We start from the raw sequence: 13,561 nt of genomic DNA, 5'->3' as shown, positions 1-13,561 counted from the left end.
CCGTTTGACAGCTAGCCTCAAGCTAACGTTCCTCTTGTATCCTGCCACAGATTGGCATGCAGCAGAATCCATGGAGCGTTCTTCAGTGTGGTTCTTGAGCTGTAGGAAGCATTCCAGGTCTCTTAGTACTGGCAGTTCTGCACTAGGATGCGAAAAGTACAAGTAGGACGGCCTGTGTGTTTGGGCCTTTGTGAGCAATGCAGCGTTGGGAACACCTAGATGCCGAGTCATGGGCAGTGAAGGCCTTCTTTGGTTAAACCTCTAGATTGTTGCAAGTGGAAACAACTCAAGTATCTCCTTTCTAAAGCACCTGGAGGTACAAGATAGAGAAGGAAACATCAGGGTCAAAGCTCTGTGGGCCCTTTTCAAAATAAGGCTTGAAGGGAAACTTTGTTTTCCTCATTGGGAGTAAGAGAGTTGCGGGCTCAATTCTCCCTGAGAAACACTGTAGTTACACATGCTCCCTTCATAGCACAATTGCCTTTGTGATGCCAAGTGTGTTTCTAGGAAAGGAACTTGGAGGTTGCCATTCTTTGGTAGGTGCTCATCCTTCAGTAATCTTCAGTGAATTGGCGACCCCTTTGAACACTAGCCTCATGCTAGTCTACCTCTTATATCATGCCACAGATTGGCTTGCAAGTGAATCCATGTAGCGTTGTTCAGTGTGGTTCTTGAGCTCTAGGAAGCATTCCAGGTCTCAGTACTGTCGGATCTGCACTAGGATGAGAAACTTTCAAGAGGACGGCTTGTGTGTTAGGGGAGTTCTGAGCAGTGCAGCGTTGGGAACAGCTAGATGCCGAGTCATGGGAAGTGAAGGGCTCCTTTTGATAAACCTCTAGAATGTTGTAAGTTGAAACAACTCAAGTATCTCCTTTCTAAAGCACCTGGAGGTACAAAATAGAGAAAGAAACAGCAGGGTCAATGCTCTGCGGGCTCATTGGAAAATAAGGCTTGAAGGGAGACTTTATTTTCCTCATTGGGATTTACAGAGTTGCGGGCTCCATTCTCCCTGAGAAACACTGCAGTTGCACATGTTCCCTTCATAGCACAATTGCCTTTGTGATGCCAAGTGTGTTTCTAGGAAAGAAACTTGGAGGTTGCCATTCTTTGGTAGGTGCTCATCCTTCAGTAATCTTCAGTGAATTGGCGACCCCTTTGAACACTAGCCTCATGCTAGTCTACCTCTTATATCATGCCACAGATTGGCTTGCAAGTGAATCCATGTAGCGTTGTTCAGTGTGGTTCTTGAGCTCTAGGAAGCATTCCAGGTCTCAGTACTGTCGGATCTGCACTAGGATGAGAAACTTTCAAGAGGACGGCTTGTGTGCTAGGGGAGTTCTGAGCAGTGCAGCGTTGGGGACAGCTAGATGCCGAGTCATGGGCAGTGAAGGACTTGTTTGGTTAAACCTCTAGATTGTTGCAAGTGGAAACAACTCACGTATCTCCTTTCTAAAGCACCTGGAGGTACAAAATAGAGAAAGAAACAGCAGGGTCAATGCTCTGCGGGCCCTTTGGAAAATAAGGCTTGAAGGGAGACGTTAGTTTCCTCATTAGGATTTAGTGAGTTGCGGGCTCAATTCTCCCTGAGAAACACTGTAGTTGCACATGTTCCCTTCATAGCACAATTGCCTTTGTGATGACAAGTGAGTTTCTAGGAAAGAAACTTGGAGGTAGCCATTCTTTGCTAGGTGCTCATCCTTCAGTAATCGTCAGTGAATTGGAGAACCCGTTTGACAGCTAGCCTCAAGCTAATGTTCCTCTTGTATCCTGCCACAGATTGGCATGCAGCAGAATCCATGGAGCGTTCTTCAGTGTGGTTCTTGAGCTGTAGGAAGCATTCCAGGTCTCTTAGTACTGGCAGTTCTGCACTAGGATGCGAAAAGTACAAGTAGGACGGCCTGTGTGTTTGGGCCTTTGTGAGCAATGCAGTGTTGGGAACACCTAGATGCCGAGTCATGGGCAGTGAAGGCCTTCTTTGGTTAAACCTCTAGATTGTTGCAAGTGGAAACAACTCAAGTATCTCCTTTTAAAGCACCTGGAGGTACAAGATAGAGAAGGAAACATCAGGGTCAAAGCTCTGTGGGCCCTTTTCAAAATAAGGCTTAAAGGGAAACTTTGTTTTCCTCATTGGGAGTAAGAGAGTTGCGGGCTCAATTCTCCCTGAGAAACACTGTAGTTACACAGGCTCCCTTCATAGCACAATTGCCTTTGTGATGCCAAGTGTGTTTCTAGGAAAGGAACTTGGAGGTTGCCATTCTTTGGTAGGTGCTCATCCTTCAGTAATCTTCAGTGAATTGGCGACCCCTTTGAACACTAGCCTCATGCTAGTCTACCTCTTATATCATGCCACAGATTGGCTTGCAAGTGAATCCATGTAGCGTTGTTCAGTGTGGTTCTTGAGCTCTAGGAAGCATTCCAGGTCTCAGTACTGTCGGATCTGCACTAGGATGAGAAACTTTCAAGAGGACGGCTTGTGTGTTAGGGGAGTTCTGAGCAGTGCAGCGTTGGGAACAGCTAGATGCCGAGTCATGGGAAGTGAAGGGCTCCTTTTGATAAACCTCTAGAATGTTGTAAGTTGAAACAACTCAAGTATCTCCTTTCTAAAGCACCTGGAGGTACAAAATAGAGAAAGAAACAGCAGAGTCAAAGCTCTGTGGGCTCTTTTGTAAATAAGGCCTGAAAGGAAACTTTATTTTCATCATTGGGTTTTAGAGAGTTGTGGGCTCAATTCTCCCTGAGAACCACTGTAGTTGCACATGTTCCCTTCATAGCACAATTGCCTTTGTGATGTCAAGTGAGTTTCTAGGAAAGGAAGTTGGAGGTTGCCATTCTTTGCTAGGTGCTCATCCTTCAGTAATCTTCAGTGAATTGGAGAACCCGTTGACCACTAGCCTCAAGCTAACGTTCTTCTTGGATCCTGCCACAGATTGGCATGTAGCAGAATCCATGTAGAGTTATTCAGTGTGGTTCTTGAGCTCTAGGAAGCATTCCATGTCTCTTAGTACTGGCGGTCTGCACTAGGATACGAAAAGAACAAGAATGACTGCCTCTGTGTTCGAGCCTTTGTGAGCAAAGCAGCGTTAGGAACAGCTAGATGCCGAGTCATGGGCAGTGAAGGCCTTCTTTGGTTAAACCTCTAGATTGTTGCAAGTGGAAACAACTCAAGTATCTCCTTTCTAAAGCACCTGGAGGTACAAGATAGAGAAGGAAACATCAGGGTCAAAGCTCTGTGGGCCCTTTTGAAAATAAGGCTTGAAGGGAAACTTTGTTTTCCTCATTGGGAGTAAGAGAGTTGCGGGCTCAATTCTCCCTGAGAAACACTGCAGTTGCACATGTTCCCTTCATAGCACAATTGCCTTTGTGATGCCAAGTGTGTTTCTAGGAAAGAAACTTGGAGGTTGCCATTCTTTGGTAGGTGCTCATCCTTCAGTAATCTTCAGTGAATTGGCGACCCCTTTGAACACTAGCCTCATGCTAGTCTACCTCTTATATCATGCCACAGATTGGCTTGCAAGTGAATCCATGTAGCGTTGTTCAGTGTGGTTCTTGAGCTCTAGGAAGCATTCCAGGTCTCAGTACTGTCGGATCTGCACTAGGATGAGAAACTTTCAAGAGGACGGCTTGTGTGTTTGGGGAGTTCTGAGCAGTGCAGCGTTGGGGACAGCTAGATGCCGACTCATGGGCAGTGAAGGACTTGTTTGGTTAAACCTCTAGATTGTTGCAAGTGGAAACAACTCACGTATCTCCTTTCTAAAGCACCTGGAGGTACAAAATAGAGAAAGAAACAGCAGGGTCAATGCTCTGCGGGCCCTTTGGAAAATAAGGCTTGAAGGGAGACGTTAGTTTCCTCATTAGGATTTAGTGAGTTGCGGGCTCAATTCTCCCTGAGAAACACTGTAGTTGCACATGTTCCCTTCATAGCACAATTGCCTTTGTGATGACAAGTGAGTTTCTAGGAAAGAAACTTGGAGGTAGCCATTCTTTGCTAGGTGCTCATCCTTCAGTAATCGTCAGTGAATTGGAGAACCCGTTTGACAGCTAGCCTCAAGCTAACGTTCCTCTTGTATCCTGCCACAGATTGGCATGCAGCAGAATCCATGGAGCGTTCTTCAGTGTGGTTCTTGAGCTGTAGGAAGCATTCCAGGTCTCTTAGTACTGGCAGTTCTGCACTAGGATGCGAAAAGTACAAGTAGGACGGCCTGTGTGTTTGGGCCTTTGTGAGCAATGCAGCGTTGGGAACACCTAGATGCCGAGTCATGGGCAGTGAAGGCCTTCTTTGGTTAAACCTCTAGATTGTTGCAAGTGGAAACAACTCAAGTATCTCCTTTCTAAAGCACCTGGAGGTACAAGATAGAGAAGGAAACATCAGGGTCAAAGCTCTGTGGGCCCTTTTCAAAATAAGGCTTGAAGGGAAACTTTGTTTTCCTCATTGGGAGTAAGAGAGTTGCGGGCTCAATTCTCCCTGAGAAACACTGTAGTTACACATGCTCCCTTCATAGCACAATTGCCTTTGTGATGCCAAGTGTGTTTCTAGGAAAGGAACTTGGAGGTTGCCATTCTTTGGTAGATGCTCATCCTTCAGTAATCTTCAGTGAATTGGCGACCCCTTTGAACACTAGCCTCATGCTAGTCTACCTCTTATATCATGCCACAGATTGGCTTGCAAGTGAATCCATGTAGCGTTGTTCAGTGTGGTTCTTGAGCTCTAGGAAGCATTCCAGGTCTCAGTACTGTCGGATCTGCACTAGGATGAGAAACTTTCAAGAGGACGGCTTGTGTGTTAGGGGAGTTCTGAGCAGTGCAGCGTTGGGAACAGCTAGATGCCGAGTCATGGGAAGTGAAGGGCTCCTTTTGATAAACCTCTAGAATGTTTTAAGTTGAAACAATTCAAGTATCTCCTTTCTAAAGCACCTGGAGGTACAAAATAGAGAAAGAAACAGCAGAGTCAAAGCTCTGTGGGCTCTTTTGTAAATAAGGCCTGAAAGGAAACTTTATTTTCATCATTGGGTTTTAGAGAGTTGTGGGCTCAATTCTCCCTGAGAACCACTGTAGTTGCACATGTTCCCTTCATAGCACAATTGCCTTTGTGATGACAAGTGAGTTTCTAGGAAAGGAACTTGGAGGTAGCCATTCTTTGCTAGGTGCTCATCCTTCAGTAATCTTCAGTGAATTGGAGAACCCGTTGACCACTAGCCTCAAGCTAACGTTCTTCTTGGATCCTGCCACAGATTGGCATGTAGCAGAATCCATGTAGAGTTATTCAGTGTGGTTCTTGAGCTCTAGGAAGCATTCCATGTCTCTTAGTACTGGCGGTCTGCACTAGGATACGAAAAGAACAAGAATGACTGCCTCTGTGTTCGAGCCTTTGTGAGCAAAGCAGCGTTAGGAACAGCTAGATGCCGAGTCATGGGCAGTGAAAGGCTTCGTTGCTTAAACCTCTAGATTGTTGCATGTGGAAACAGCTCAAGTATCTCCTTTCTAAAGCACCAGGAGGTACAAAATAGAGAAAGAAACAGCAGGGTCAATGCTCTGCGGGCTCATTGGAAAATAAGGCTTGAAGGGAGACTTTGTTTTCCTCATTGGGATTTACAGAGTTGCGGGCTCCATTCTCCCTGAGAAACACTGCAGTTGCACATGTTCCCTTCATAGCACAATTGCCTTTGTGATGCCAAGTGTGTTTCTAGGAAAGGAACTTGGAGGTTGCCATTCTTTGGTAGGTGCTCATCCTTCAGTAATCTTCAGTGAATTGGCGACCCCTTTGAACACTAGCCTCATGCTAGTCTACCTCTTATATCATGCCACAGATTGGATTGCAAGTGAATCCATGTAGCGTTGTTCAGTGTGGTTCTTGAGCTCTAGGAAGCATTCCAGGTCTCAGTACTGTCGAATCTGCACTAGGATGAGAAACTTTCAAGAGGATGGCTTGTGTGTTTGGGGAGTTCTGAGCAGTGCAGCGTTGGGGACAGCCAGATGCCGACTCATGGGCAGTGAAGGACTTGTTTGGTTAAACCTCTAGATTGTTGCAAGTGGAAACAACTCACGTATCTCCTTTCTAAAGCACCTGGAGGTACAAAATAGAGAAAGAAACAGCAGGGTCAATGCTCTGTGGGCCCTTTGGAAAATAAGGCTTGAAGGGAGACGTTATTTTCCTCATTAGGATTTAGAGAGTTGCGGGCTCAATTCTGCCTGAGAAACACTGTAGTTGCACATGTTCCCTTCATAGCACAATTGCCTTTGTGATGACAAGTGAGTTTCTAGGAAAGAAACTTGGAGGTAGCCATTCTTTGCTAGGTGCTCATCCTTCAGTAATCGTCAGTGAATTGGAGAACCCGTTTGACAGCTAGCCTCAAGCTAACGTTCCTCTTGTATCCTGCCACAGATTGGCATGCAGCAGAATCCATGGAGCGTTCTTCAGTGTGGTTCTTGAGCTCTAGGAAGCATTCCAGGTCTCTTAGTACCGGCAGTTCTGCACTAGGATGCGAAAAGTACAAGTAGGACGGCCTGTGTGTTTGGGCCTTTGTGAGCAATGCAGCGTTGGGAACACCTAGATGCCGAGTCATGGGCAGTGAAGGCCTTCTTTGGTTAAACCTCTAGATTGTTGCAAGTGGAAACAACTCAAGTATCTCCTTTCTAAAGCACCTGGAGGTACAAGATAGAGAAGGAAACAGCAGAGTCAAAGCTCTGTGGGCTCTTTTGTAAATAAGGCTTGAAAGGAAACTTTATTTTCATCATTGGGTTTTAGAGAGTTGTGGGCTCAATTCTCCCTGAGAACCACTGTAGTTGCACATGTTCCCTTCATAGCACAATTGCCTTTGTGATGACAAGTGAGTTTCTAGGAAAGGAACTTGGAGGTTGCCATTCTTTGCTAGGTGCTCATCCTTCAGTAATCTTCAGTGAATTGGAGAACCCGTTGACCACTAGCCTCAAGCTAACGTTCTTCTTGGATCCTGCCACAGATTGGCATGTAGCAGAATCCATGTAGAGTTATTCAGTGTGGTTCTTGAGCTCTAGGAAGCATTCCATGTCTCTTAGTACTGGCGGTCTGCACTAGGATACGAAAAGAACAAGAATGACTGCCTCTGTGTTCGAGCCTTTGTGAGCAAAGCAGCGTTAGGAACAGCTAGATGCCGAGTCATGGGCAGTGAAAGGCTTCGTTGGTTAAACCTCTAGATTGTTGCATGTGGAAACAGCTCAAGTATCTCCTTTCTAAAGCACCAGGAGGTACAAAATAGAGAAAGAAACAGCAGGGTCAATGCTCTGCGGGCTCATTGGAAAATAAGGCTTGAAGGGAGACTTTATTTTCCTCATTGGGATTTACAGAGTTGCGGGCTCCATTCTCCCTGAGAAACACTGCAGTTGCACATGTTCCCTTCATAGCACAATTGCCTTTGTGATGCCAAGTGTGTTTCTAGGAAAGGAACTTGGAGGTTGCCATTCTTTGGTAGGTGCTCATCCTTCAGTAATCTTCAGTGAATTGGCGACCCCTTTGAACACTAGCCTCATGCTAGTCTACCTCTTATATCATGCCACAGATTGGCTTGCAAGTGAATCCATGTAGCGTTGTTCAGTGTGGTTCTTGAGCTCTAGGAAGCATTCCAGGTCTCAGTACTGTCGGATCTGCACTAGGATGAGAAACTTTCAAGAGGACGGCTTGTGTGCTAGGGGAGTTCTGAGCAGTGCAGCGTTGGGGACAGCTAGATGCCGAGTCATGGGAAGTGAAGGGCTTCTTTTGATAAACCTCTAGAATGTTGTAAGTTGAAACAACTCAAGTATCTCCTTTCTAAAGCACCTGGAGGTACAAAATAGAGAAAGAAACAGCAGAGTCAAGGCTCTGTGGGCTCTTTTGTAAATAAGGCTTGAAAGGAAACTTTATTTTCATCATTGGGTTTTAGAGAGTTGTGGGCTCAATTCTCCCTGAGAACCACTGTAGTTGCACATGTTCCCTTCATAGCACAATTGCCTTTGTGATGACAAGTGAGTTTCTAGGAAAGGAACTTGGAGGTTGCCATTCTTTGCTAGGTGCTCATCCTTCAGTAATCTTCAGTGAATTGGAGAACCCGTTGACCACTAGCCTCAAGCTAACGTTCTTCTTGGATCCTGCTGCAGATTGGCATGTAGCAGAATCCATGTAGAGTTATTCAGTGTGGTTCTTGAGCTCTAGGAAGCATTCCATGTCTCTTAGTACTGGCGGTCTGCACTAGGATACGAAAAGAACAAGAATGACTGCCTCTGTGTTCGAGCCTTTGTGAGCAAAGCAGCGTTAGGAACAGCTAGATGCCGAGTCATGGGCAGTGAAAGGCTTCGTTGGTTAAACGTCTAGATTGTTGCATGTGGAAACAGCTCAAGTATCTCCTTTCTAAAGCACCAGGAGGTACAAAATAGAGAAAGAAACAGCAGGGTCAATGCTCTGCGGGCTCATTGGAAAATAAGGCTTGAAGGGAGACTTTATTTTCCTCATTGGGATTTACAGAGTTGCGGGCTCCATTCTCCCTGAGAAACACTGCAGTTGCACATGTTCCCTTCATAGCACAATTGCCTTTGTGATGCCAAGTGTGTTTCTAGGAAAGGAACTTGGAGGTTGCCATTCTTTGGTAGGTGCTCATCCTTCAGTAATCTTCAGTGAATTGGCGACCCCTTTGAACACTAGCCTCATGCTAGTCTACCTCTTATATCATGCCACAGATTGGCTTGCAAGTGAATCCATGTAGCGTTGTTCAGTGTGGTTCTTGAGCTCTAGGAAGCATTCCAGGTCTCAGTACTGTCGGATCTGCACTAGGATGAGAAACTTTCAACAGGACGGCTTGTGTGCTAGGGGAGTTCTGAGCAGTGCAGCGTTGGGAACAGCTAGATGCCGAGTCATGGGCAGTGAAGGGCTTCTTTTGATAAACCTCTAGAATGTTGTAAGTTGAAACAACTCAAGTATCTCCTTTCTAAAGCACCTGGAGGTACAAAATAGAGAAAGAAACAGCAGAGTCAAGGCTCTGTGGGCTCTTTTGTAAATAAGGCTTGAAAGGAAACTTTATTTTCATCATTGGGTTTTAGAGAGTTGTGGGCTCAATTCTCCCTGAGAACCACTGTAGTTGCACATGTTCCCTTCATAGCACAATTGCCTTTGTGATGACAAGTGAGTTTCTAGGAAAGGAACTTGGAGGTTGCCATTCTTTGCTAGGTGCTCATCCTTCAGTAATCTTCAGTGAATTGGAGAACCCGTTGACCACTAGCCTCAAGCTAACGTTCTTCTTGGATCCTGCCACAGATTGGCATGTAGCAGAATCCATGTAGAGTTATTCAGTGTGGTTCTTGAGCTCTAGGAAGCATTCCATGTCTCTTAGTACTGGCGGTCTGCACTAGGATACGAAAAGAACAAGAATGACTGCCTCTGTGTTCGAGCCTTTGTGAGCAAAGCAGCGTTAGGAACAGCTAGATGCCGAGTCATGGGCAGTGAAAGGCTTCGTTGGTTAAACCTCTAGATTGTTGCATGTGGAAACAGCTCAAGTATCTCCTTTCTAAAGCACCAGGAGGTACAAAATAGAGAAAGAAACAGCAGGGTCAATGCTCTGCGGGCTCATTGGAAAATAAGGCTTGAAGGGAGACTTTATTTTCCTCATTGGGATTTACAGAGTTGCGGGCTCCATTCTCCCTGAGAAACACTGCAGTTGCACATGTTCCCTTCATAGCACAATTGCCTTTGTGATGCCAAGTGTGTTTCTAGGAAAGGAACTTGGAGGTTGCCATTCTTTGGTAGGTGCTCATCCTTCAGTAATCTTCAGTGAATTGGCGACCCCTTTGAACACTAGCCTCATGCTAGTCTACCTCTTATATCATGCCACAGATTGGCTTGCAAGTGAATCCATGTAGCGTTGTTCAGTGTGGTTCTTGAGCTCTAGGAAGCATTCCAGGTCTCAGTACTGTCGGATCTGCACTAGGATGAGAAACTTTCAACAGGACGGCTTGTGTGCTAGGGGAGTTCTGAGCAGTGCAGCGTTGGGAACAGCTAGATGCCGAGTCATGGGCAGTGAAGGGCTTCTTTTGATAAACCTCTAGAATGTTGTAAGTTGAAACAACTCAAGTATCTCCTTTGTAAGCACCTGGAGGTACAAAATAGAGAAGGAAACAGCAGAGTCAAAGCTCTGTGGGCTCTTTTGTAAATAAGGCTTGAAAGGAAACTTTATTTTCATCATTGGGTTTTAGAGAGTTGTGGGCTCAATTCTCCCTGAGAACCACTGTAGTTGCACATGTTCCCTTCATAGCACAATTGCCTTTGTGATGACAAGTGAGTTTCTAGGAAAGGAACTTGGAGGTTGCCATTCTTTGCTAGGTGCTCATCCTTCAGTAATCTTCAGTGAATTGGAGAACCCGTTGACCACTAGCCTCAAGCTAACGTTCTTCTTGGATCCTGCCACAGATTGGCATGTAGCAGAATCCATGTAGAGTTATTCAGTGTGGTTCTTGAGCTCTAGGAAGCATTCCATGTCTCTTAGTACTGGCGGTCTGCACTAGGATACGAAAAGAACAAGAATGACTGCCTCTGTGTTCGAGCCTTTGTGAGCAAAGCAGCGTTAGGAACAGCTAGATGCCGAGTCATGGGCAGTGAAAGGCTTCGTTGGTTAAACCTCTAGATTGTTGCATGTGGAAACAGCTCAAGTATCTCCTTTCTAAAGCACCAGGAGGTACAAAATAGAGAAAGAAACAGCAGGGTCAATGCTCTGCGGGCTCATTGGAAAATAAGGCTTGAAGGGAGACTTTATTTTCCTCATTGGGATTTACGGAGTTGCGGGCTCCATTCTCCCTGAGAAACACTGCAGTTGCACATGTTCCCTTCATAGCACAATTGCCTTTGTGATGCCAAGTGTGTTTCTAGGAAAGGAACTTGGAGGTTGCCATTCTTTGGTAGGTGCTCATCCTTCAGTAATCTTCAGTGAATTGGCGACCCCTTTGAACACTAGCCTCATGCTAGTCTACCTCTTATATCATGCCACAGATTGGCTTGCAAGTGAATCCATGTAGCGTTGTTCAGTGTGGTTCTTGAGCTCTAGGAAGCATTCCAGGTCTCAGTACTGTCGGATCTGCACTAGGATGAGAAACTTTCAAGAGGACGGCTTGTGTGCTAGGGGAGTTCTGAGCAGTGCAGCGTTGGGGACAGCTAGATGCCGAGTCATGGGAAGTGAAGGGCTTCTTTTGATAAACCTCTAGAATGTTGTAAGTTGAAACAACTCAAGTATCTCCTTTCTAAAGCACCTGGAGGTACAAAATAGAGAAAGAAACAGCAGAGTCAAGGCTCTGTGGGCTCTTTTGTAAATAAGGCTTGAAAGGAAACTTTATTTTCATCATTGGGTTTTAGAGAGTTGTGGGCTCAATTCTCCCTGAGAACCACTGTAGTTGCACATGTTCCCTTCATAGCACAATTGCCTTTGTGATGACAAGTGAGTTTCTAGGAAAGGAACTTGGAGGTTGCCATTCTTTGCTAGGTGCTCATCCTTCAGTAATCTTCAGTGAATTGGAGAACCCGTTGACCACTAGCCTCAAGCTAACGTTCTTCTTGGATCCTGCTGCAGATTGGCATGTAGCAGAATCCATGTAGAGTTATTCAGTGTGGTTCTTGAGCTCTAGGAAGCATTCCATGTCTCTTAGTACTGGCGGTCTGCACTAGGATACGAAAAGAACAAGAATGACTGCCTCTGTGTTCGAGCCTTTGTGAGCAAAGCAGCGTTAGGAACAGCTAGATGCCGAGTCATGGGCAGTGAAAGGCTTCGTTGGTTAAACGTCTAGATTGTTGCATGTGGAAACAGCTCAAGTATCTCCTTTCTAAAGCACCAGGAGGTACAAAATAGAGAAAGAAACAGCAGGGTCAATGCTCTGCGGGCTCATTGGAAAATAAGGCTTGAAGGGAGACTTTATTTTCCTCATTGGGATTTACAGAGTTGCGGGCTCCATTCTCCCTGAGAAACACTGCAGTTGCACATGTTCCCTTCATAGCACAATTGCCTTTGTGATGCCAAGTGTGTTTCTAGGAAAGGAACTTGGAGGTTGCCATTCTTTGGTAGGTGCTCATCCTTCAGTAATCTTCAGTGAATTGGCGACCCCTTTGAACACTAGCCTCATGCTAGTCTACCTCTTATATCATGCCACAGATTGGCTTGCAAGTGAATCCATGTAGCGTTGTTCAGTGTGGTTCTTGAGCTCTAGGAAGCATTCCAGGTCTCAGTACTGTCGGATCTGCACTAGGATGAGAAACTTTCAACAGGACGGCTTGTGTGCTAGGGGAGTTCTGAGCAGTGCAGCGTTGGGAACAGCTAGATGCCGAGTCATGGGCAGTGAAGGGCTTCTTTTGATAAACCTCTAGAATGTTGTAAGTTGAAACAACTCAAGTATCTCCTTTCTAAAGCACCTGGAGGTACAAAATAGAGAAAGAAACAGCAGAGTCAAGGCTCTGTGGGCTCTTTTGTAAATAAGGCTTGAAAGGAAACTTTATTTTCATCATTGGGTTTTAGAGAGTTGTGGGCTCAATTCTCCCTGAGAACCACTGTAGTTGCACATGTTCCCTTCATAGCACAATTGCCTTTGTGATGACAAGTGAGTTTCTAGGAAAGGAACTTGGAGGTTGCCATTCTTTGCTAGGTGCTCATCCTTCAGTAATCTTCAGTGAATTGGAGAACCCGTTGACCACTAGCCTCAAGCTAACGTTCTTCTTGGATCCTGCCACAGATTGGCATGTAGCAGAATCCATGTAGAGTTATTCAGTGTGGTTCTTGAGCTCTAGGAAGCATTCCATGTCTCTTAGTACTGGCGGTCTGCACTAGGATACGAAAAGAACAAGAATGACTGCCTCTGTGTTCGAGCCTTTGTGAGCAAAGCAGCGTTAGGAACAGCTAGATGCCGAGTCATGGGCAGTGAAAGGCTTCGTTGGTTAAACCTCTAGATTGTTGCATGTGGAAACAGCTCAAGTATCTCCTTTCTAAAGCACCAGGAGGTACAAAATAGAGAAAGAAACAGCAGGGTCAATGCTCTGCGGGCTCATTGGAAAATAAGGCTTGAAGGGAGACTTTATTTTCCTCATTGGGATTTACAGAGTTGCGGGCTCCATTCTCCCTGAGAAACACTGCAGTTGCACATGTTCCCTTCATAGCACAATTGCCTTTGTGATGCCAAGTGTGTTTCTAGGAAAGGAACTTGGAGGTTGCCATTCTTTGGTAGGTGCTCATCCTTCAGTAATCTTCAGTGAATTGGCGACCCCTTTGAACACTAGCCTCATGCTAGTCTACCTCTTATATCATGCCACAGATTGGCTTGCAAGTGAATCCATGTAGCGTTGTTCAGTGTGGTTCTTGAGCTCTAGGAAGCATTCCAGGTCTCAGTACTGTCGGATCTGCACTAGGATGAGAAACTTTCAACAGGACGGCTTGTGTGCTAGGGGAGTTCTGAGCAGTGCAGCGTTGGGAACAGCTAGATGCCGAGTCATGGGCAGTGAAGGGCTTCTTTTGATAAACCTCTAGAATGTTGTAAGTTGAAACAACTCAAGTATCTCCTTTGTAAGCACCTGGAGGTACAAAATAGAGAAGGA

The sequence above is a fragment of the Eubalaena glacialis genome, chromosome 7, assembly GCF_028564815.1.
Source record: "Eubalaena glacialis isolate mEubGla1 chromosome 7, mEubGla1.1.hap2.+ XY, whole genome shotgun sequence".
Lineage (NCBI taxonomy): Eukaryota > Metazoa > Chordata > Mammalia > Artiodactyla > Balaenidae > Eubalaena > Eubalaena glacialis.
Note: the sequence above shows the minus strand (reverse complement) of the source record.